The sequence below is a fragment of the Podarcis raffonei genome, chromosome 11 (genome assembly GCF_027172205.1).
Source record: "Podarcis raffonei isolate rPodRaf1 chromosome 11, rPodRaf1.pri, whole genome shotgun sequence".
Taxonomy (NCBI): Eukaryota; Metazoa; Chordata; class Lepidosauria; order Squamata; family Lacertidae; genus Podarcis; species Podarcis raffonei.
Genome location: NC_070612.1, coordinates 33,038,641 through 33,060,598, shown reverse-complemented (window position 1 = coordinate 33,060,598; position 21,958 = coordinate 33,038,641).

Here is a 21,958-nt window from a genome sequence, read left to right as displayed (position 1 = left end):
TGTATTGCTCCTTAGTATTCAGAGTATTTGCAGACACTGAAGCAAGTTGGATTATGTCTGGAGTGCAAATGTTGTAGAGCTTGCTGTGATGAATGTTGGAACCCTCTGAAGTCTGTTCTGACAACTTTGTAATGCACTTTAAGGATAAAATCGCTCTGTTTTGTGATGACTTGGATGCCATTGTTCTAACAGTTCATCTGAGATGCCCAGCACACCATCTAGTCAGGTGTTGTGGTATCATTTTCAGCTTTGGAAGCCAGAGGACATTGACAAGGTATTTGCAGATGTTCAGCTCTTGACCTTGCCCACCAGGGTTGATTCAAGCAAGCTAAGGAAAAGGGTGTCAGCCCAGGATGTGGTAAAGTTCCCAAGCTTGGAAACTTTAGCTGGTGCTGGGAGCTGGAAACAATGTTTTGCAATGCTGCTGCCTTCAAGGCAGATTTCAGAGAGTGGCACCGAGTGACTATATCTCGTTCTTGGAACAGATATACTGTAGGGAACCAACCTGTCCTCAGCTTCCCTCTCCGCCCTTGAAATGCCCTTTTTCGGGGCTTTTGGTTGGCCTTCATCAGTCTGCCCACATGGAGTGATACACTCTCAATGGCAGCTGGCAGGAGGCTGGAGAAGTGAGGAGAGCTGAGCAAAGGGACAACTCTGCTCAATCCACCATCACCCCAGCCTCTCATAAGTGGGGTTTAGAATGCTATATTAATGGAGATATTTTCTTAAACCTTGATATAAATGAGAGAAATAATAAGACAAGTCTTTAGAGACTCCTAGAGCTATAGATCATTCTGAGTAAAGTACTATTCAGAATATAATACAGTTGAAAATACCAAAAATCCAATATACAGTGCTTATGATTTTCAGATTCATTAACAGCTTTTTGAAGGAAAACACATGCACACTTGAATGTAAAGCATAACTTTGAGTTTTCTTTGTCTTCACAATATAGGATCTATGGTATATACATCTTCAAGTATCACCTGCTTAGAATATTTTACTTATCAGCAACTTACATAATTAGAGCATCTCTTATCCATCTCAAGATGTAATAGCTTAACAGTTCTCAGTGGTCTCAATTACTTTCTGGCAATATTGTCAATCTGTGGAAATAACAATGTATTGCATAGTTTTCCATAAATCTGAGTCTTCATAGTTACATTTCAAGACAGTTTTTTTATGTCACTTGGCCGAATGATGCCATGATCGCGTAATGTTATGAGGAAATATTATAAGTGACTGTATTTGAATCCAGATTATTCTTTTCTATCTGCACAACATCTGATAAGAGTCCTCTTTTATTCCTTGTTAGTCTGCTGGTATGTTTTGAATCATTACCAGAGTGTATGTTAGCATTTCGGTTGAAGAGGCATTGGCTGATAGGTCAAATGCATCTCTCTGCATTTTGTCATGTAATTTAAAGCATATACAGTCGTACCTTGGAAGTCGAACAGAATCTGTTCTGTAAGTCCGTTTGAGTTCCAAAACGTTCAGAAACCAAAGCATGGCTTCTGATTGGCTGCAGGAAGCCCCACTGGACATTCGGGTTCCAAAGAACGTTTGCAAATTGGAACACTCACTTCCGGGTTTGCGGCGTTCAGGAGCCAAAAGGTCCAAGTACCAAGGTGTTTGGGATCCAAGGTACGACTGCAGTTTTAAAAATCCAAATCCTGATTAATGAAGCCCCTGTAAATGGTGATTCTTTTCCGGCAAACATAGAGTGATGGAAAAGAGAGTCATCCAGTTTTTATCCATTCAGATGTCAAGCTGCGTATTTATTATTTCCATTCAGATTACAAGCACAGATATAGTAATATAATACAATGTATATACTAATATAATGCATGTCAGACATTAGTAAATCCTGTGTTGTGTTCATCAGCCCAGAGAATGAATATGTGTATTGTGATGAGAGTTTGTAAAAAGAAAAAGAAAAAGAAGAGTTTGGATTTGATATCCTGCTTTATCACTACCCTAAGGAGTCTCAAAGCGGCTAACAATCTCCTTTTCCTTCCTCCCCCACAACAAACACTCTGTGAGGTGAGTGAGGCTGAGAGACTGCAGAGAAGTGTGACTAGCCCAGGGGTCTGCAACCTTTAAGACAAAAAGAGCCACTTGGACCTGTTTCCGAAGAAAAAAAAACCTGGGAGCCGCAAAACTCGTCATTATAAAAATAACTTTTTTGTCACTTTTTTACTATTTCTTTGTTTGACCCCTCAGAATTACCCCTCCTCATAGAAATAAACGTTAAATTAACAAGTTACCTTTTTGTGTGTGTGTGTTCTTCACTCCCCTTCAAAACAGTGACCAGCGTACATGCCCCCTTTCAATGCAGTGACCAGCGTACATGCCCCTTACAATGTAGCGGGCGGGAGGGAGGGAAGGTGACGTCAGGACGGTGCGTGACTAATGCACGCACCGCCCCCATGCGAAGTGACAGCCAGTACAGCGCCTGCCACAGTGGGGAGTGTCGGGGCGCACAATGCACCTCCTCCCCTCGCTAGTATCTGCCCCGGAGCCGCGGCAAAGGTGTAAAAGAGCCACATGCTGCTCCGGAGCCGCGGGTTGCTGACCCCTGGACTAGCCCAAGGTCACCCAGCATGTGGAGGAGCTGGGACGCGAACCCGGTTCACCAGATTACGAGTCCACTGCTCTTAACCACTACGCTAACTGAGCATAAGGTTATCTGTATTTGGGTTTGGTGCCTTCAGAAAACTGAGGAACAATAGTGTGCTAAGGTTTGGTGCACTTAGTGGCTGGGACTTATGAGTAGAACTTAAGAACCCTGGAAATGTAATATTTTCATCTAAGTAATTGTGAGCTGCCTAGAAATGTGCAGCTTTAAGGAGATTCTAAATTATTTTCTTGCTTTCCCCCTCCTTTTGTGTTGGTCTGTCTTTATTGAAACATAGTTCAGTAATAAAAGCCATAATAACCACCCTTTATTTCCAGCAGCTTCATTAACAACCATTCAAGGAAGTGTCAAGCAGCAGATGAACTTTGAAAGTTCTAAACATTGCAGAGGAAAAAGGGTGAAAAAAAGGAAAATGGCAAGTTCCAAGATGAACATTGACCTTATTCATTCAGTTCTCTGGGTTTCAGTGGGCTATTTTCTTTCTTTGTCAACACTTGACTAGTAACTTTATTTACCCACAGTCTAAAAGACACATATTTCTTGTACAGAAGTGCAAAGCTGAACGTAGCATGGGATTTGTATACAATTAAATACCTGGAACATTTGGAAATAATCTCTTTAAATGCCAGATTTAATAATCTCCCGACACTCGGTCACACTCTTATTTGACCAAAGCATGGCACTAGGGGAAAGCCTGGGCAGATGGGGGCTGGCTTGGTTCTCAATGGCATAAGCAGGAGCAGGGTGAAAGTTTAGTGACCTCTCCCTATATGGTGTTCCTCTGAGTGTATGACTTTGCTTTATCCTGTACAGTAAGTGAATGGTTGGCTTTTTACTCATGTGGGTAAATGCATGCTGCTGCATTCTGCGACACTTCCTCAGCATGGGCAGGACCTACCTTCCTGAACCTGTGTGGTCTGTTGTCTTTTAATGGGGACCCCACATGTAGCATGTATCTCTTTGTATACCTTCCCATCATAATAATATGTATTTTGTGAGTGGTTTATTAAAAACAATGGCACAAAGGTGCCAACTTGAATAAAATATTGGGGGGGGGGTAGGTAAGCTGTGCCCCACATGACATGGCACAAAAACTCCATTTGAATGGCAATGCCCATCCACTTTTGGGGATGGCCCCCTCAAATATTTTATTGGGGGGGGGCAAAGGGAGCTCAGCCCCTAGGAGTTGGCTCCTATGATCATCTGGCATTTTGGATGACAAAGAATAAATATGGGTCCAGGTTAGAAAGTTATAGATGATAAAAGAGTGTTGATGTCTTCATCACATACACACACAAAAAGGCAAAAGAGGGATGCATTGTTCTCACCCATTGATGATGATAATGATGACAATCTCCACCAAGCCTCTTGAATTTCCAGTTGTCAAAATCCCACCATCCAAAATGAAAAAGTATGATGAATAGTTTTCTATTGAATCAGACACTGCTGAGGTTCATAAACGGAGTCACACCAGCAGCTTTCACTGATGACTTACAATGAATGTTTAGAGTGATTCCTCCCTCTCTAAACAGCAGCATCCATTTTCATTCTTCTCTCTGCGCCTGTTGTATTGAGTTTTAAGTGGTCTGTATCTTAAACAGAAAGGCAGGGGAGCTATTGTTTACATTGAACACATTTTACTACAGATGTGGAGAAGCAATCTTTTAAAACTGATTAAAGACAGGCACTTAGGGGACCGTCATGTTCAGAGCTTATTATCTCCAGCAGCATTTAGAGAAAAGGAGGGGGTAAATCTTTAAACACTGCAGTGTTAATATAAAAGTAGAACTAACAGACAAAATGTACCCAAAGTGCAAACACATCTAGCCAACACATGGAGAGGGCAATAGAAATGCTCACCCCAGGGATTTTCGCCAGGCACTTTCATTATATATTTTTAGGCACCAGGTGAAAACGTTCCTTTTCAACTGGTCTTTGGCTAATTAATATTCTACAGCCTTATAAATGTGTCTGTGGGAAGTGGGGGTTATTGTTTTGCTGTTTTGTTTTACTTATTTACTGGTTTTTATCCTGTATTTTTTCTGCGAACCACCCTGAGAACTTATGATAAAGAGTGGTAAATAAGTAAGTAAGTAAGTAAGTAAGTAAGTAAGTAAGTAAGTAAGTAAATTAGTCCAGACCCAGTCTCAATGCCCATGTGCAGCCATTCTCCATGTGTTCAGCTGAACAATGGGAAGGCAAGACTATGGGCATGCACATACAAGTATATGAACAAAGGTTCTTCACCTAAACAGGAAACCTGAACCTCTAGGCTCTCAGTGAAATAGTTTGCATCTCTTTGATTCATTTATTTATAAAGGTATTTATATAGCACCATCTCATACTGTATACAGTGATCATTAAAATGACTGGCTACCCAAGAAAAACTTAAATGACTGCATAGACCTGTTGTTGTTGTTGTTGTTGTTGTTGTTGTTGTTGTTGTTGTTGTTGTTGTTATTATATTAAATTTATAACCCACACTTCCCAAGAAACACAGGGTGACAAAATATCACACAGAAGCAATTTTCTTCTATATATTTATTCCTAGCTGGAGGGAAAATTACTTTAAACCAGGAGTTGTGCTGCAACACTCAGTATGACTCAGTATACCTGAATGCGAGTAGCTCTTTGAAGGAATCGGGTGTTTGGGAGAGAAGCTAATGGAGCAGTTTCAATCCCCACTTCCTATTTGTTCTTCCCAGCCAAACAGCAGATTTTTGCATGGATGATACACTTCCGTAGTTTTGAGTCAGGGTTAAAGGGTTTAGCAAGCTACAGAAACCATTCTGAATTTCCTTCATGTATAACATCATGCAATCAAAGGACAGATTAAATTGTAAATTCACTGTTTAAAATATTAGACTTCATTGGAGTCATGAGAGTTAAGACTCTTGGTGACAATGATTACTCAGGACAACTCTAGAAATAGTCATATTGATTTAATTCCACAAAGGTTAATGGTGGACCATCAAAAAGTCAGTGATTCAGAAAGAGATAAATAATCATTCATTTTGTCTGAGTACAATGCTTCTACTTAATAATCACTTAGGATTTCTGAAAGCCAATTTGCAATGAAGGGAACATATGGCATTGTAGTTTGGTGATGTCAAGGAATATATGATAGAGGAAGACAGGTACTACGTTACAGTTACACAAATCTGGACAACATAAACCCAATAAAGTGATTGAATTGAATTAATTGCCCTGTAATTTGACACACTGTTAATCATAAATCATCTATATGCAATGTGCACTGACCACATTATTCAGTTCAGACCCCATTGGGTGCTTTGAAAAACAACCCACCTCAGTTTGAGGCATGTCATAGGTTACCCAATTTAACTCTTGAGTCAAATCTGAGTCATCTCTTTTTGATATTCAGTATTAGAAAATAAAAAAGGCTATGTGTATATCTCTATCTCTATCTATCTATCTATCATCTATCTATCTATATCTATCTATCTATCTATCTATCTATCTATCTATCTATCTATCATCTATCTATCTCTATCTATCTATCTATCTATCTATCATCTATCTATCTATCATCATCATCTATCTATCAATCTATCTATCTATCATCTATCTATCTATCTATCATCTATCTATCTATCTATCTATCTATCTATCTATCTATCTATCTATCTCCTTTGCATAGAAATTTATAAAATTTGCAAGAACAGTAGCACCTCCAGAGTGAATAAAGTCTGCCAAATCGCAATGAAATGGATCCAGGGGTTTTTAGACACCATTAAAGCTGAACTTTGGGTGAGCAGAACTAAAGAGGCTTTGCTTTCCAGGTAAATTCATTCCAAGCTTTACCTGTTCGTCACAATGGAGCTGCCCTCTGCCCTCTCCTCAAGGTGGTATTTGTTTTCCCTTTCCCCATCACCTCACCCTGCGGTTGTGGCATTGTGTTAAGCTCAGGAGACATTACTTTTACTTTGATCAAATTTCTTTGATATCTGGATCTTCAAGGCACCACAAAGTACACATTTGACAAGCCCAATATGCCTCTCAGGCACCCCTGCTCCACATTGGGTTATGAGATTCACCCAAATATGATGCACACTCATTTCTTAATGATCTTAATAAATTTCATATTTCACACACACACACACACACACATTTTGGTAAAAGCAAAAAGAGTGGAGTGTTGCTGCAAAGTGAGGCCAAGGGGCCATGTAATACGAGGGGGGGGGGGAGTATACTAGTAATATGCAGAGTCAAATGCAAACAGGGACCAGAAAAATGATAGTCCTATTGCAAAAAGTAAAAAAGGAAACTAAATAATATTGAGGTCAGATTCTTGGAACAAAAGGTGGGTTTGGGTTACATAACATTTTTCATCCATACCTATATGATTGCTGAAAAGAATCTATAGGTGTGCATTTAATCTGCTAGTTTGGACAAACATATTTTTAGCTTAATAAGATGTACACTAAATGTTTGCTTATACCCAAATTCCCTTCATGCAACCATGGTTAAACTAGGAAACTTCTAATTAATCATTGTTTCACATTTTGTCTAAACTGGGAAACTAATAATAATTATGATAATAATTTATACCCTGTCCTCTCTGGCCAAAACCGGGCTCAGAGTGGCTAACAGCAAATGTATAACACATTAACCTAAAATCAGGCAATCCATTAAAATACATCCTAAAATCAGATCAGGATCAGAATAAAATCCAATCAGATGGCAACCCGCAGATTAGGATTGGGAACCTTAAATGCTCACCAGGCCCAACTGTTTCTGCTGAACTTATATGGGCCTGTGAGAAAAAATGGGAGGCCACTTTCATGCAAGTTCTTATGGAAGGGGAGGGGGAGTCAGACTGAATCCCGACCAAAGGTGTGGCGGAACAGCTTCAGAAAATGTCAGGATATTAAACTTCCTTCAAATAATGGTTTAAGAACATAAGATGAGCCTGCTGGATCAGGCCCACCACCCATCTAGTCCAGCATCCTGTTCTCACAGTGGCTGGACAGTTACTTATGGGAAGCTAGCAAGCAGGATTTGAACACAAGAGCATTCTCCCCTCATGTGGTTTCCATCTACTGGTATTCAGAAGCATGGCTGCTTCCAGCTGTGGAGGCAGAGCATAGCTATCAGGGCTAGTAACCGCTGACAGTCCTCTCCTCCATGAATTTATCTAATCCTCTTTTAAAACACTCTAAGGCAAAATCTACACACATATAAAAAAGCTGTTAATTTTTTAAAAACATTTTGAAAAATGTTTTGAATTTGCCATAGCTCACCGTCGCCATCTAGTGTCACATTTGTATATTGCACTTTACAACATACTTAAAACGTTTTATTTGCAGTTGTCTAGCTGAGTGGTGGCCATCGCTACCTCCTGTGAGTGAGTTCCATAGTTTAACTATGTGTTGTGTGAAGAACTTTCTTTTATCCATCCTGAATCTTCCAACACTCACGTCCATTGAATCTCCACAAGTTCTAGTGCTAATGTTTTGTTCTGCTTATACCACAAGTGGTGGGCATGGCTCCCTGTGGATGAAGCTTCTGGGTCAGGGAATGTGTGAATGAGCTGTGTTCACCAGCAAAAGGCTTGTTTATATCTCCTCTTACTAAGCCAAGATATGATTGTCAACATGGGAACTGTGAGAAGAGCTTCTCACAGGGGACATGCAAAATATATCAAGGGCAGCATGATTCAGCTAGAGAAGCTGAAGGACAGTGACATGGTGAAACTCAAACTGTCAGAATGTGCTGGGGTGCTGTCAGTAGTCATCATGATACCATTTCTAGGAAGTGATAAAAAAATGGTTCTCTTCAGAACCATTTCCCTCCTTTCTGAGTGAAATCAAGAGCTTGCTTTTTCCATTGTATTGTTGGAGAGAAACAATAAAGTCCTTGTCTAACTGGAAGATGAAGTGCATGGTATAAATTTGATGAAGTGCATGGTATAATAATAATGATAATTTACTGACTGTGTGGCCACTAAGCCTTTCATGACAGACATGCTGTAGAAAAGTGCACCAGGAGGCACAGTCGTGCCCCTTAGAATTAGTAGCCTTCTCACAGGCTTCTGTAATGGTGTTCCACATCACATTAGGGTAACAGAGAAGGCGGGAAGAAAAGGGGAAACAGCCCCCCCCCACTTTCAGTGTACCACTGCTATCTATTTCGTCACTTCTTGTTAGGGATTTGGGAAAGGCTTGAGGGTAGAAAAGGAAAGAGAAAAACTGGCAATTCTTCATTCTTTTGTTACAAGCCAGATAAAGATTCAGAAAGCTTGTGTCTCCTTTGAGGCCACCTTGTTATAATCTCCAAAAACTAATTTCTAAACCATGCTTGTGAAAATTTCCCTGGCACCACTAACATATACTTCTCGAGAAGAGCATCTGTTTATGTTCAGTTGCAAACATATGGTTAGTACTGGAATCTTGTACAAATGCCAATAAAGGTTTGAGAATATGAAAAAAAAATGGTTACTACTGCTGAAATTGTAGGAGGGTGCTATCAAAGCTGTTAATAACAAACCAGCAATTTTACAGTTGGTAGAACAGACTGGAAGTAGTTATTTTTTCCAGTAGAAGTTCCTATTCTCCTCCTTCACTGCAGCGGCAAATTTCCTCCCACAGCCTTGTTTATTCTCCCCTTCCAATGTCCCCAGTCATGCAAAGGAAACCTTTGGGCCAATGGGTGCTAGGTGGTCCAATGGTAGAATATTGTGCTTCAACACTTCAGCAGAAAGCCTTCCTTCAGCACCCTGAAAGGATAACAATAAATGGAATTTTAGCCACCTGGACTTGTGTAATGTGGCTTTATACACCAGTGCGTGACTAATTCTAACCATGAAAATTCAGTTCTGCTTTTTCACTCCCACATAAATAAAATATAATACACAGGTTTGGGTTTTCAAATGCATCACAGCTAGGATTGGGGAAAATGTTTACCCCCAGCTTTTCATGAGAAACTGCCTAAATCACACTTTTCCAACCAATATGTGAACTGAAACAATTATCTTTCAAAATTTGCACTTTTCTGAATTTTGTGATACAATTCTCCCACCAAACAATGTGTACAAAATGCATATATTAGGCAAAAGGTTAATGAAAATGCATGCATTAATGGGGGGGAAATGTACAAAACTACATTATGTAAGAAAGAATACAAAAGTGTGTGTATTAGGAGAAATTCACAGTCAAATGCTAATGAATTTTCCCCAAGGGCTTTTGAAAACAAACACAAAATTGCAGGTTGCTGCAAAAATGTGGTAACTGAATTTAGGATTGGGAAAATTGTGACAACCTCCACCCCACAAAATTGGCAGATTCATCAATATAAACCAAAAAAGAGAATTTATCTCCAAGATGCTGGAAGGGATTGATGTTTATCATTAAATTAGCCCCAAGCGCTTCTGTTCACGTGCCATCTTCAGGGCTTTATTCATTTGTTTCTTTATAAATTGCTCAGAAATATTCTGTCCCAAAGACCTTGCAGGACAAAAGCTGATTTCCACCCATACATAGTCACAACATTTCTTTACTTTGGACCCTAGGGGCTTTCTAATTTCTCAGCTCCTTTTCCTCATCTAATTACTGTTGATCTGACAACACTGGAGAGTTTTTCTCCCCTTCTGATTTCTTCGCTGAGGTCCCTTGTATTAGGACACCAACAAAATAGCCTCTGTGCACCTGCTGTAGCCATGGGCATGCCCAGGATTTTTGTTATGGGGAGGCAGGCCTTTTGTTGGGGTGATAGAATCTAATTTTGCTATGTATTTTATCGAATTTTATTGACTGACGGTCAGCTGCCCCTCCCTGTCGGAGCTTGTGTTTGACCGAACTCCTCCTCTGGTCGAGTCCTTCGGAAGCACCTCGGACGATAATTAACGACCTGAGCCTCTGATAAGGCTCCAAGCACGTTCCCCATTCAGCAGAGTTTCAAAGCAGCACAAGTGATGAGATTTATGAGCTACATGCTAAGAGTTTTATTACTAAGCTACACAGACAGAAAAGAAATACATCCTCTCTCTGTGAGAGCAGAGAGCAACAGAAAAACAAAGGAACAGGAAACCAGTAACATCACATCCGTCTCCTGTCTTCCGTGAGACTTCCAACAGCCTGGAATGTCTCTGGAATGTAAACAGAGTTTTGTGACTCCAAGAGCACTGCACAGTGGCAACACACAGAAAATAACACTCCCTACCCCCCTCCTTGGCTACAGCCATGCACCTAGCCCATCTTAATGAGCATTTTCATATGCTGCAGGACTTTCATTTGGGTCAGCACCTATAGCCTCCTACTTTGAATGTAGGGCTGAAAATGCCCCAAGTCCGCTCATCTCTCTTGGTGCGGCGACATTGCTGGATGGAAGAGGCTTCACTGGGGCCCTGATGGTGGAATTCAAATGGCAGTGCCCTTCCTGATAGGCGGGGGGGGGGTATATGCCCCCAATACCTATCAGGGGCTGGATCTTAGCCTGCACCCTGCACCTTTACCTTCTTGTTGCAGGAAAAGGCATCAGACTTCCCATACCCCAACCCATATAAATAAGAGACCAATAAGAATTGTTGCAAGGGGTTCATATTTTAAAAAAATCCTCCCTCCCTATCTTGTTGACCTACTTAAACCTGGGTCAGTCTGGATTCCTGAGGTAGGCACTTCATATGCAGGCCCAATTCAGGGACCATAATCATGTCACACTGTGCCAAGGACTGTGGGCGACTGAAAGCAGACTGTTCAAGTGTCCCTATTTTTCAGGGACAGTCCTGGATTTACAGAAGCCGTCCTGGTTTCTGATTTGATCCTGCAATGTCCCACTTTTCCTTAGGATGTCTCCATTTTCATCCAAGAAGTGTTGGAGGGGACATCTCTGTGTGGGTATAAAAAGAATAGCATTCCCTACATAGCTGCTGGACTTCTTTATTTAATAAAATGCAGTTATATAGTAGTTCCCCCTGGCTGGGAGTCAAAAGGAATTGTCTGCACCAAGCATCCCTCCATAGTTGGCACAAATCAAACTAGTAGATGCAAGACATTTTCTACTTTCATCCTAACTCTTTTCATATGCATCAGGCAGTAGATTCAGATTTGCTTATTTGGTATCTAGTCATCAGACTATCACAAAAGAAAAGTTTCAAAATGAAAGTGACACAAATTGACATCAATGGAAGTTTTCTCAGACCCTTTGCATCAGTTGGGGGATATTATTCCTTACATAATCAACAAGATGAAAGGGGCATCAATGAAAATGGCAGAAGCAAACAAAACAAATTGAAGAAACAGCACAGTTAACCATGACTCCTGAGCAGAACATAATGGAAAAAGAATGCACTGTGCACCTTTAAAGCAGGTGCAAAAAAATAGCAGTAAAATGCAATGCAAGAGGATACCATTATAAAGACTTAAAATTACAAAAAGCATAAGGGAGAAAGATTATTTTGACTGAGTGTAGTTTGATTGAAGAAGAGAGAAATGGCAGGGAAGGACACTCATAAACAGCAGATTACAGTAATCATGACAAGAAATGTGCAGAGGGGGCACAGGCATTTGAAAAGGAAAGACAAAAATGTCAGGTTTTGCTGATAATATATGTAACAAAACCTGTCCAATTTTAGTATTAATTTAATAGTATGCATGTGTGATGAGAACAATTTAGGAGATATTAGAAATTGCTTCAAAAAAGGATGGGCTTGTGAAATTATTTAGGCCTTTGAGGTGTGGACATAACAACAAGACTTACAGTATAATCTACACGTGCTCATGCAGCAGTAACCCATTGTGCTCAGTGGGGATCACTGCCTAGGAAGTGTGTATTGTTAGGATTGCAACCACAATGAGATTTTCTTTAAGTCAGTGATGTATAGAAGGCACGGCCCTATTAGTGCCTACAAAAGAATGCAAGCGTGTCCACATCTTGCACTGAACACAGGTGCAAGCTAGGCTTACCTGCTCTATTCCCAACTTCCTAGCATCACTGGTGGTTAGTGCCCATTGTGGCTAGAGAGCCCAACAGTAAGTAGAGCCAGAACCAATGACAGGCAGGGCCAACAAATTCTGATTTCTCCCTGCTGAGTTCTAGGAGGGCAACACTGAGACCAAGGAGCAGGAAGATGACAAGCAGTGGCACCCCCGGACTGGTTATAAGGAATAAGACAGGCAGGTGGCAGCAGACTGAGGCTGGTGGGGCAGTGCCCCGTTTGCCCTAAGGGGTCAGCCTAATTTGCCCTAAAGGGGTCAGGGTTCATTTAGCGGGCAGTCAGAAGTAGTATTAACTTTCTACTTTAACCATGCTCCCACAGTTTGATCTGCTGCAGCTCTCCTTTGCTCTGAAGTTAATAAAGTTGTGGACCTAGTTACCCTCATGTCAAGTGCTTCACCTTTTTGTTCCTAGATGGAAGTGCAGAGCTAGAAAGGAATGAAAGGGGGGGGGGAATACAGGAGACACGGTGTCACAGGGATAAAGATGGGCACTCTTGCGATATCTGTGTGAAATGTATGAGAGAAGGAGATATCACAATGAGCAAGATAATCAAGTGCCCATTAAGGTAATAAGAACCAAAGCAAGCTAACAAACAAAAACTCAGCAAAAAGTGTTTCTTCATTTCTTCATGAATATATTTTTAAGATTTTTCACAGGTAGAATTCTACCAGCAAGGAACTTATGACTGTGCTCACGTCTTTTAATTTTTAAACATTTCCATCTTCTGTTTTATATCCCGTAATGCAGATCATTGCTTTATAGCACCACTTTGCCATCCTTTGATGGCTCTCGTGCATCCAAACAAGGATGCTAATTCACAATCCTTTGGGAACGACTACTTGGAAACCATAAAGAATTAGGCAGTTACATTTCTGCAGCTGGCCTAGAATAACAGAAAATGCTGAGACCGTGCCTGGAACATTGCTGATGTGTCTTGGCAATGCATATTTGATAAGCTGTAAAAATGTTTGCATGTGGCCACCAGCCTTTGTAATAGCTCAAGCCCATTTCCTCTTCCCAGGAAAAATTACAGGCAACTACCCACTTGTGTACATTCGAGTCACGTACGACCTCTGACACATGTGCCATGTTTGATGTCAAAAGGGGACATGGCAGGGGCAGAATGAAGCACAGCGTGGGTGGAACAGAGCAGACCGGACCAGAAGGAACTTATGGGTAAGTGCGGATTCCCCTGTACTTCATTCTCAGGATGCACTTCCAGAATACGTTTAAGAGCAGAAGGTAAATAGCAAGATTTCACAAGTATTCTAACTGTCAATCTGTTGGCATGTGAGTGGGTATGGACAAATCTATTTACTTTGGTTCCTCTAAGTTTTCTGCATCAGGTTGCAATTTTTCTCCTAGTATACACATTTTTATACGTAATTTTGCACAATATACACATTTTACATGCAGCATCCTCTAATATTTTTGTGTGCCCCCACAAATATATGCATTTTTATCCCCAATATGCACAATTTTGTGTGCATTCTTCGATTGGAAGTTCACGTTATTTATGGGAGTGCACATTAAATGGCAAATTTATCCTAACTTCCCAATTCAAAGCAACGTTACATGGCATTGTTCATTTGGAGCAATTCTACTACCCCCCCCCCAAAGCTTAAACCCTAGGCTGCTAGATTTCTATCTCAAAAATTACAACACTGATAGATCTGTACCAGCAGACACAAAGAGCCTAATTCTCAGCTAGTGAGAACTGGAGTAACATGACTGATTTCAGTGTTGTGCCTAGAAACTGTGGAGAATGAGGTCCGATGTGTTTCCCTATGCAACAGACAGATCCAAACCCATGCACTTGTACTCAGATGAAAGGTAATAGCTTCTTATGAATCACATCTCATCTGCCTTCAACAATTAAACTGAAAATTTGCAAACATGCTCTTGATTGTGTATGCCACTGCTTTTCTGTTCAAAGGTGGACTGCATAATGATAGTATTGAGAGCAATTTAGGAAACAGCTGTTTCCTCAAGCTTTTACACCTGCACACAATTTGGGAAGGCAATATTGTTCAAAATAATACAGTGTCCACCCTGGCTCAGGAACCTCAGGCTACCTTAATTGAGTGTGGATTTTTTCAATGATTCACTGACCTCTCAGGCTGAATTCCCCTGCTCCAGACTGTGTGTAATTGTTCTGACTGTGCTCTTCAGCAAATCAAGGTGATGCAGTGAATCACTAAAGTTCTCACTCCTTACTTCCTGTCATAAACTGGCAGGACAACAGAGAGGAGAAAGAGGATCCTGGTGAGGGGTGCAGCTGGGACTGGCACACACCGGGGCAAGCTGGGGATAGGAATGGAAAGGTTGGTTGTTGTTGTTTAGTCGTTTAGTCGTGTCCGGCTCTTCGTGACCCCATGGACCAGAGCATGCCAGGCACTCCTGTCTTCCACTGCCTCCCACAGTTTGGTCAAACTCATGCTGGTAGCTTCGAGAACACTGTCCAACCATCTCATCCTCTGTTGTCCCCTTCTCCTTGTGCCCTCCATCTTTCCCAACATCAGGGTCTTTTCCAGGGAGTCTTCTCTTCTCATGAGGTGGCCAAAGTATTGAAGCCTCAGCTTCACAATTTGTCCTTCCAGTGAGCATTCAGGGCCGATAAACCATATATCATAAAGACGCCACAGTCTCTGCTGTGCCTCAGTTTTCGAAAAGGCAACATGGACCCTGTGGAAGCACTCCTGGACTCTCGCACTGCTCTACGAACAAAGACTTGGATAGTAGCTCTGCTCCCAGCCTCACATCAGCCACAGATGTATAAGGACTGCATTATACAAGCCACTGGTCTCTTAGCCCCATCTGCCTCTTGGAGCTAAAAGTACTAGTTTGCATTGGACAACTAAGGCAATGTCTATGAAGAACTTTACACCCTTGAAATGCATATATATCTGCATATTAATATATGGGCCGTAAAAGCCAAAGAACCATTTTATATAGCAAAACAGAAGTATTAGTTGGTGCAGAGCTGCATCAGGGTTAGGAAGTGGGAGCGTTGCTGGCAATTTGGATTCAGAGTAGAGATAACAGGTAATCCTGCCTCACTCCTGTTCCATCCATGTCTCACCAAAAGCCTATTAGAAGGTGCAGGGTCATTTCAGGTTTCCAGTGACTGCTGTTCTGTGTCAGGAGGCATGGCTGAATTTTAGTGTTGGGGTAAGAGAAAGGTATAGCTCTGTATGGAGCATTCTAGTCCTCACACCCTGGCCAATCCAACCCTTGCTGACCCAGAAACCACATACGCTGAAACTGGCTGGCCCTGAATTAATTCAGGGATAGGGATAATATTTAATGAAGGCTTTTAAAATCCTAGATAAACAGATGGTGGGTATCAGGGCAGGGGAAGAAGGAGATGCTGCACCGCTCCTCCCCCAAATGAGAGCAAGAGGCTTCTGTCCAGGTGTAGGACACTTCTGAAGGAGCATTTCTCAGCACTGAATCTCAACTCCTGTTCCCCAAATACCCACACACCAGGCCTCCTCATGTCCTGTTGCCAAGGGAACTGCCCAGGCCCACCCCTAGCCACAGCACATCCTCCACAGCAGGGACTGGGTCTCACTTGGGTTCTGCTTGCCTGGGCTCCCCACTTGCTTCTTCCTGACCATGCTCCAGTTCCACAAGCCCTGCAGCCCTCACTTGCAGCCCAGCAGCAGCTGGTGGTCAGAGGCTGTCTGGGCAACAGAGATTTTAGCCATTGTTTTCATTCCTAACTGGAGGCATACCTACTCCTTCATAAGAACAAGAAATATACAGGGAAGTGATTTGCATTTTATACCTGATCAGAGAAACATCTGCAATATATTTGTAAGACAAAACACAATAATGTCTCTTGAGAGTGCAGTGACAGCTTTTAATATCTTAATTTGACAGCTGGTTAAATTTCTTCACGAACTTATCATTTCACATCATGCACTTCTTTTCCAGTAGAATCAGTAAGAATGCTTGAAACTCACAAAGACTAAAGTAAGTATAACAAAGACTAAAGTAAGTATAACGAAGGGTTGTTTTTATTTTTATCTGATCTCAAGCAGACAAGAAAATAAAAATAAATCACATGCTTTCCAATCTCCTGCCCACCCACTGTTATGTACATGTAAATTTTGTCATTCAGCTTTCCTTTACAGATGTGACGCCATCTGTAATAAAATATTGATTTTACCTTGAAATGGAAATGGGCTACCCATTTTGTGACAAATATTTAATTTAAGGACAATTGATGGTTGGCAATTTGCTACTGAGCTAAGCTCATTGTGCTGTTTTGGGTGCATAAAGCGCTATACAACTTGTGGCCAGAATACCAGAAACACTGTCTCACTTCTTACATACTAAATTCATCACTGTGTCTCCTGCAGACCCTATCTTACCAGGAGGTCTGTTTTACATAGTGTGGGAATTGGGTCTTTAGTATTGTGGCACCTGCCCTGTAGAATTCTCTTCCCTTGAATATTAGACAGGCACTGTCTCTCTTGTCTTTTTGGCACCTACTTTCAACAAGACTTCAGAGTCCTTTCCCTCTTTTAATTTTTCTTAATGTGCTTTTATTGTTTTAGCACTTATTGTTTGCCACCCTACGCTCCTCTGGAAGGAAGGGCAGGATACATATTTAATAAACATCTAAATAAGTGTTTGTTTTACTTTGACAACAAAGCTATTGGGTTTTCACCTTTCTAGCATGAAACTGTTGAAGTCTGCTCTTCTTTACAGCCATGGAGTTGGTCAGGCTTTGTAAGCCAATGAGTACAACCTCCTGCTCTGTATAGGAAATCCAAAAATTCATCGTGCATAGGTCTTTGTATGCAGAGTCAGCCTATGAAAAATACTGATGAACTGGTGGAAACATGTCAGTAGATTTACATATAATGAATCAAGTACCAAATGTAAACTAGAAATAAGAGATTTACCTTGTGATACAAGAGCTAGACCTGGGATTGGAGATTGGTGTTTAGTTTTGTTATTTTATATTGGTTTATATCAAACTGCTGATAAGGTACAGTCTCTGGACTCAGGAATGACTCAGGTTCACAATCATTTAGAGATGTAGCATTAACATTTAATCTTAGCAATGCCTGCAGTTTAATCCATGGCAGATCACCTCTGCTGCCAAGTTAATAAAAGTTGTGACTTTTGTTAACCCAATCTCAAATGTCTTACCTCTTTATATCAGCGTGTGGCTGCAATCGCTGAGGCATCCTCACTTAAGCACATTTGACAACAGATTGGAAGGTATTACCATTGGATTTCACAAGATTACAGGAGCAAGTTTGGCACAAAGGGGTTAATATTGTGTTGGATGAATGGATAGTGCTTGTTTGTAACAATGGCAACTATTAGTCAGCAGCTGACAACTTATTGAGGGTTCATATTTGAAGCCTACGAGGCTCAAAATTATACAGAGTGCAAAGGAAATTAAAGATTCAAATTTCAAATGCTGCTGTTAAAATCTGCAAGTCTGAATATTAATAACAGTTCTAATTTAAAATGCAGAGTAAAATGGGAAAATTCATTTACTTCAGCTGAAATATCAAGTGTGTATGGGAGAATGATGCAAACCAGAAAGTGACATGTTTGTCTGTCGGGCCAGCCGTTACAAATGGCGCTTTTCAGCATAAAATAAAGACGCAGAGAGCTAGCTTATTTCCTTGGACTGATGGAGCAGCTCTTTCAGACATCTTCTCCTCTCCAGTCCGTTTTTATTACCCTTTGTTCTCTCCAGCCGCATGGCTGCTTGCCAGTGTCTCATGTTACCTCATCTGGCCAGCTTAAACCCACCCACACCATATAGGGTCAACACTGCCCAGAGGAAACACAACTCCTTTTAAGGTCAATACAATTCTAATACATGTAAGGCACAGACATGCTGGTCACTGGGTCAGCAAGACACCAGGTGGCACTACAAACCTCGGCCAGGGCTTTCTGGCTCCCACCCTGGCTCCCACATGCCCTCTTTCTTTATATTTTAAGCATAATCATATATATCAGTACCAATGGCTTTGTCGAGCGCGAGAAGCGACTCTTTTGACACCGGAAGCGGGCCGTGGACTGGAGAACCATGCAGTACATACAGAAATTAAAGAATGAATACATTGTATATAGCAACACAAAATAATGCAAATAACTACTATAATAATCACTATAATCAATAAATGTCGAAGCCAACTTCCATCAGGAAGCTAAGAATGTAAGAATTCTGATTCCATGCTGCATGGTAGGCTTCCTTTCTAGTTTATTAGCCATGCACTGGTATCGCTTCTATAGCACTGAGATTGGTCACTGTATGTTCCTGTAAGAGAACAAGAGCTATTAAACATGAATTTCAATGTATATTTACAGTTTGGATATATGCCCCATGATTCTTTCCCTCTTTAATTTGAAACTAACTGGGGGCAGGCATACATACCCAACATTTAGAAGCATGCAATAAACTAGTAAACTTAATCATAACTTGTACAAAAATATTATTCCTCCATATCTTTTGATAATTTTCACCCTTAAAGTCCCATTCAACAACACTGTTCTTATAGTTCGAGAGTGGCTGAGCCGTGAATACTGCCAGCCAGTGTAGGATTCAGGCAACTGCTGCTTGCCAGCCAATAAGGTGAAATATGGTGGTTTCAACTGGACCGTGTTGTCTGCTTCTCTTCCTTGTATAACGGTGCAGCAAAGGATGGCAAGGCAAATGGTTAGGAAGCACTTCTGCAGTTGAAACCCATAAAGGCTTGTCCTCGATGTCCACTGCCGCGTACCCTCGTCCCCACGTGATCAGCGGGACAGGTCCATGCCATGCGGGATCAGGCAAGCGTCTGTACACCACCAAGGGGTGGGGGAGTGCCTCCTCCTTCCTAAAATGCAATTCCGCGGGAGTATGGGTCCTAGTATTTGGATATAAGGATGGTTAAACACAAAAAGAACTTGGTGAACAGCTGAAGGAATGAGTGCTGTTGGATGTTTCGGCCGCCAAGCTGTTTTAGCAATAGTGTTTTGAACATCAGGTGCGCTCTTTCCACTATCGCTTGCCCTATGGAGTTAAAGTGTATACCATGAGTTAATTTCACATTCCACAACATACAAAATTCCGAAAATGTTTTAGAAATATATGCTGGGCCAAAGGAATAGAAAACTGCTTAGCCAATGCTTTTGCAGGGAGATGAAGGTTGTTATAACATAGTATAGGATCAGAAAAGAGAGAAGGCAGAAATGTTCTTCAGAGCTGAATCTGCTCTTGAATTTCCCTCTGCTAAATACCCTGGGTGTGATGTGTGGGAGCGAAGATGTGCAACATAATAAGGAACTCTCTGTGCTGAAGTAAGGCCTACAGGGCAAGAAACAAGGAAAACAAGTCAGAATCCAAGGAAGGAGTTATATAAGATATTGGTAAAATAGCAAAAAGCGATATACATACTGAGTATCCACAATAAGATTGAAAGAATGAGTAGGAAAGGATTGAAAGGCAAGAATCACAGCCGCTAGCTCTGCTCGCTGGGCAGAAGACTGTGAAGAGGTAAATAAACTTTCCCATTTTCCTCCCTCCTCCCACATCACCACCCCCATACTTCTTGTTCCATCTGTGAAGAGGATTAATGCAGAGGGGAGAAGTGTGAGAGACAAGGGGTTTGTCAAAACATAAGTGACTTGTGTCAGAAATGTCAAACGGTCATCCTTTGGAGGATTAAAAATGATGACCTATAAAATCAGCCAAAACAATTTGCACGGCAGCATTTGTGATCAATAAATGCTGCTGTTCAGTCTGTGAAAATGGCATATAAATTGATGCAACATCAAAACTGCTCAAAGTTATAGCACGTGAACGTCCTTTGATAACAATTGTCTGATGTGGATTCATTTGCTGAATAAATGTTCTTCAAAGGGGTATGAGGTAAATGTAACCATTCTATAATGCAGATAGTCTTCTTCTTGTCCGTCTGAGCATATAAATTTCCTGTTGGCAACAATGGTGTAGCAAATATTGCCAGATGCAGCTTGTGTTCAGCACCTCTAGGTGGCGCATGCGGAAAGGTTTCAATGCTTCATTCACAAAATTTTGGCAAAGTGTAGGGGAGTTCCGCATGCTGTTGTGGCAGGACAATCCACTGATATCACTGGGTGGATTGCAATTTGTTATATACTGGCAATGTAAAAGCAAACTGTTCCTGTCTGCTGGATCCAGTGGGATAAAGATGTTTCAATGTAGCCAAAAGTTAATTGTTCAGAAATAAGCTGTTCAGAAACGAGATGGTGCCATTGCTGCGGTTTTTTCTTTTGGTGGAGGCCACTGTTCTACCCACACTGAGGTATCAGTGATCTTGGTTTGCCATGCTGGAAATGCTGTATTGATGGCTACAGGCTGGTTTTTATCTTGCGCTGCTGCCAGCAATTGAGCCTTGTGGGTGGCTGTACCAACAGACTGACAAATGCGTAGCATCGTAGTGGCAGGAAGGTGTATTATCGGGCGCGACGCAACCTTACAATCCTCAGTGGCATTTTCAAAGGCCAATTGTTTGATAATTATTTGTTTGGCTTCAGGATTTTCAATTTGGCTACTCACTGCTGTAATCAGCCTGTCCATAAAGGAAGGATATGATTCTCTAGGTTCTGGGATTTTTCTCATTGCTTGTTTAGCAGCAAGAGCTGTATCCCTCAATAAGATCTGCAGCAGTGTGGCTTGTACTGAAGCCTGAGCAATGGGGCCATGCTCCATCATAGCATCCATCACATCTGCGAGGGTAGGATTAGGATTTTTTCCTCTGATTTGTTGCAGTAAAGCAGGAGCATAAACACCACAGGCAATTTCCCATTCGTGAGCAAACAATACACCAGCTGATGGGGGTAAAACTGTACGTGCCAAAGGCTTGAATTCATCTGGAGCCAAAAGCTGGGCTTGAATTCCTGCTGGAACACCAGGGAATGCCATAGTATCCTGAGTTAAGGAACAGGCAAATACTGCACGTTGCAAAGGGGTAGCTGCTTTTGCTGCTGCTGAAAGAGCAGGATCATTTCCAGCCAGACCACGGTATTTTTGCAGATTTGGGTCTTCTGGTGAGGAACTGCAGTCTGGAGGTTTGGGATCTGGGGCTGCAGGCAAAGCAAGGGCTGGAACACATGGCAGGACAGCAGGCTGAATTAAAGAAGCTTGAGCTTGTGTTGGCAATGCAGCTATGGAGATATTTTTTGGTGATAAAGAACCCATAGCATATCGAACCTTGCACCATGCATTTAAATTCCGTACACCAATGCTGGGAAGCCCATGAAAATGTGTTCCAATATTGTCCCAATGTTTTAATTCCAAAGTTCCTTCTGCAGGAAACCAGGGGCAATGTTCATCAATTGCCAGAATGAGCTGTATCAAATCTC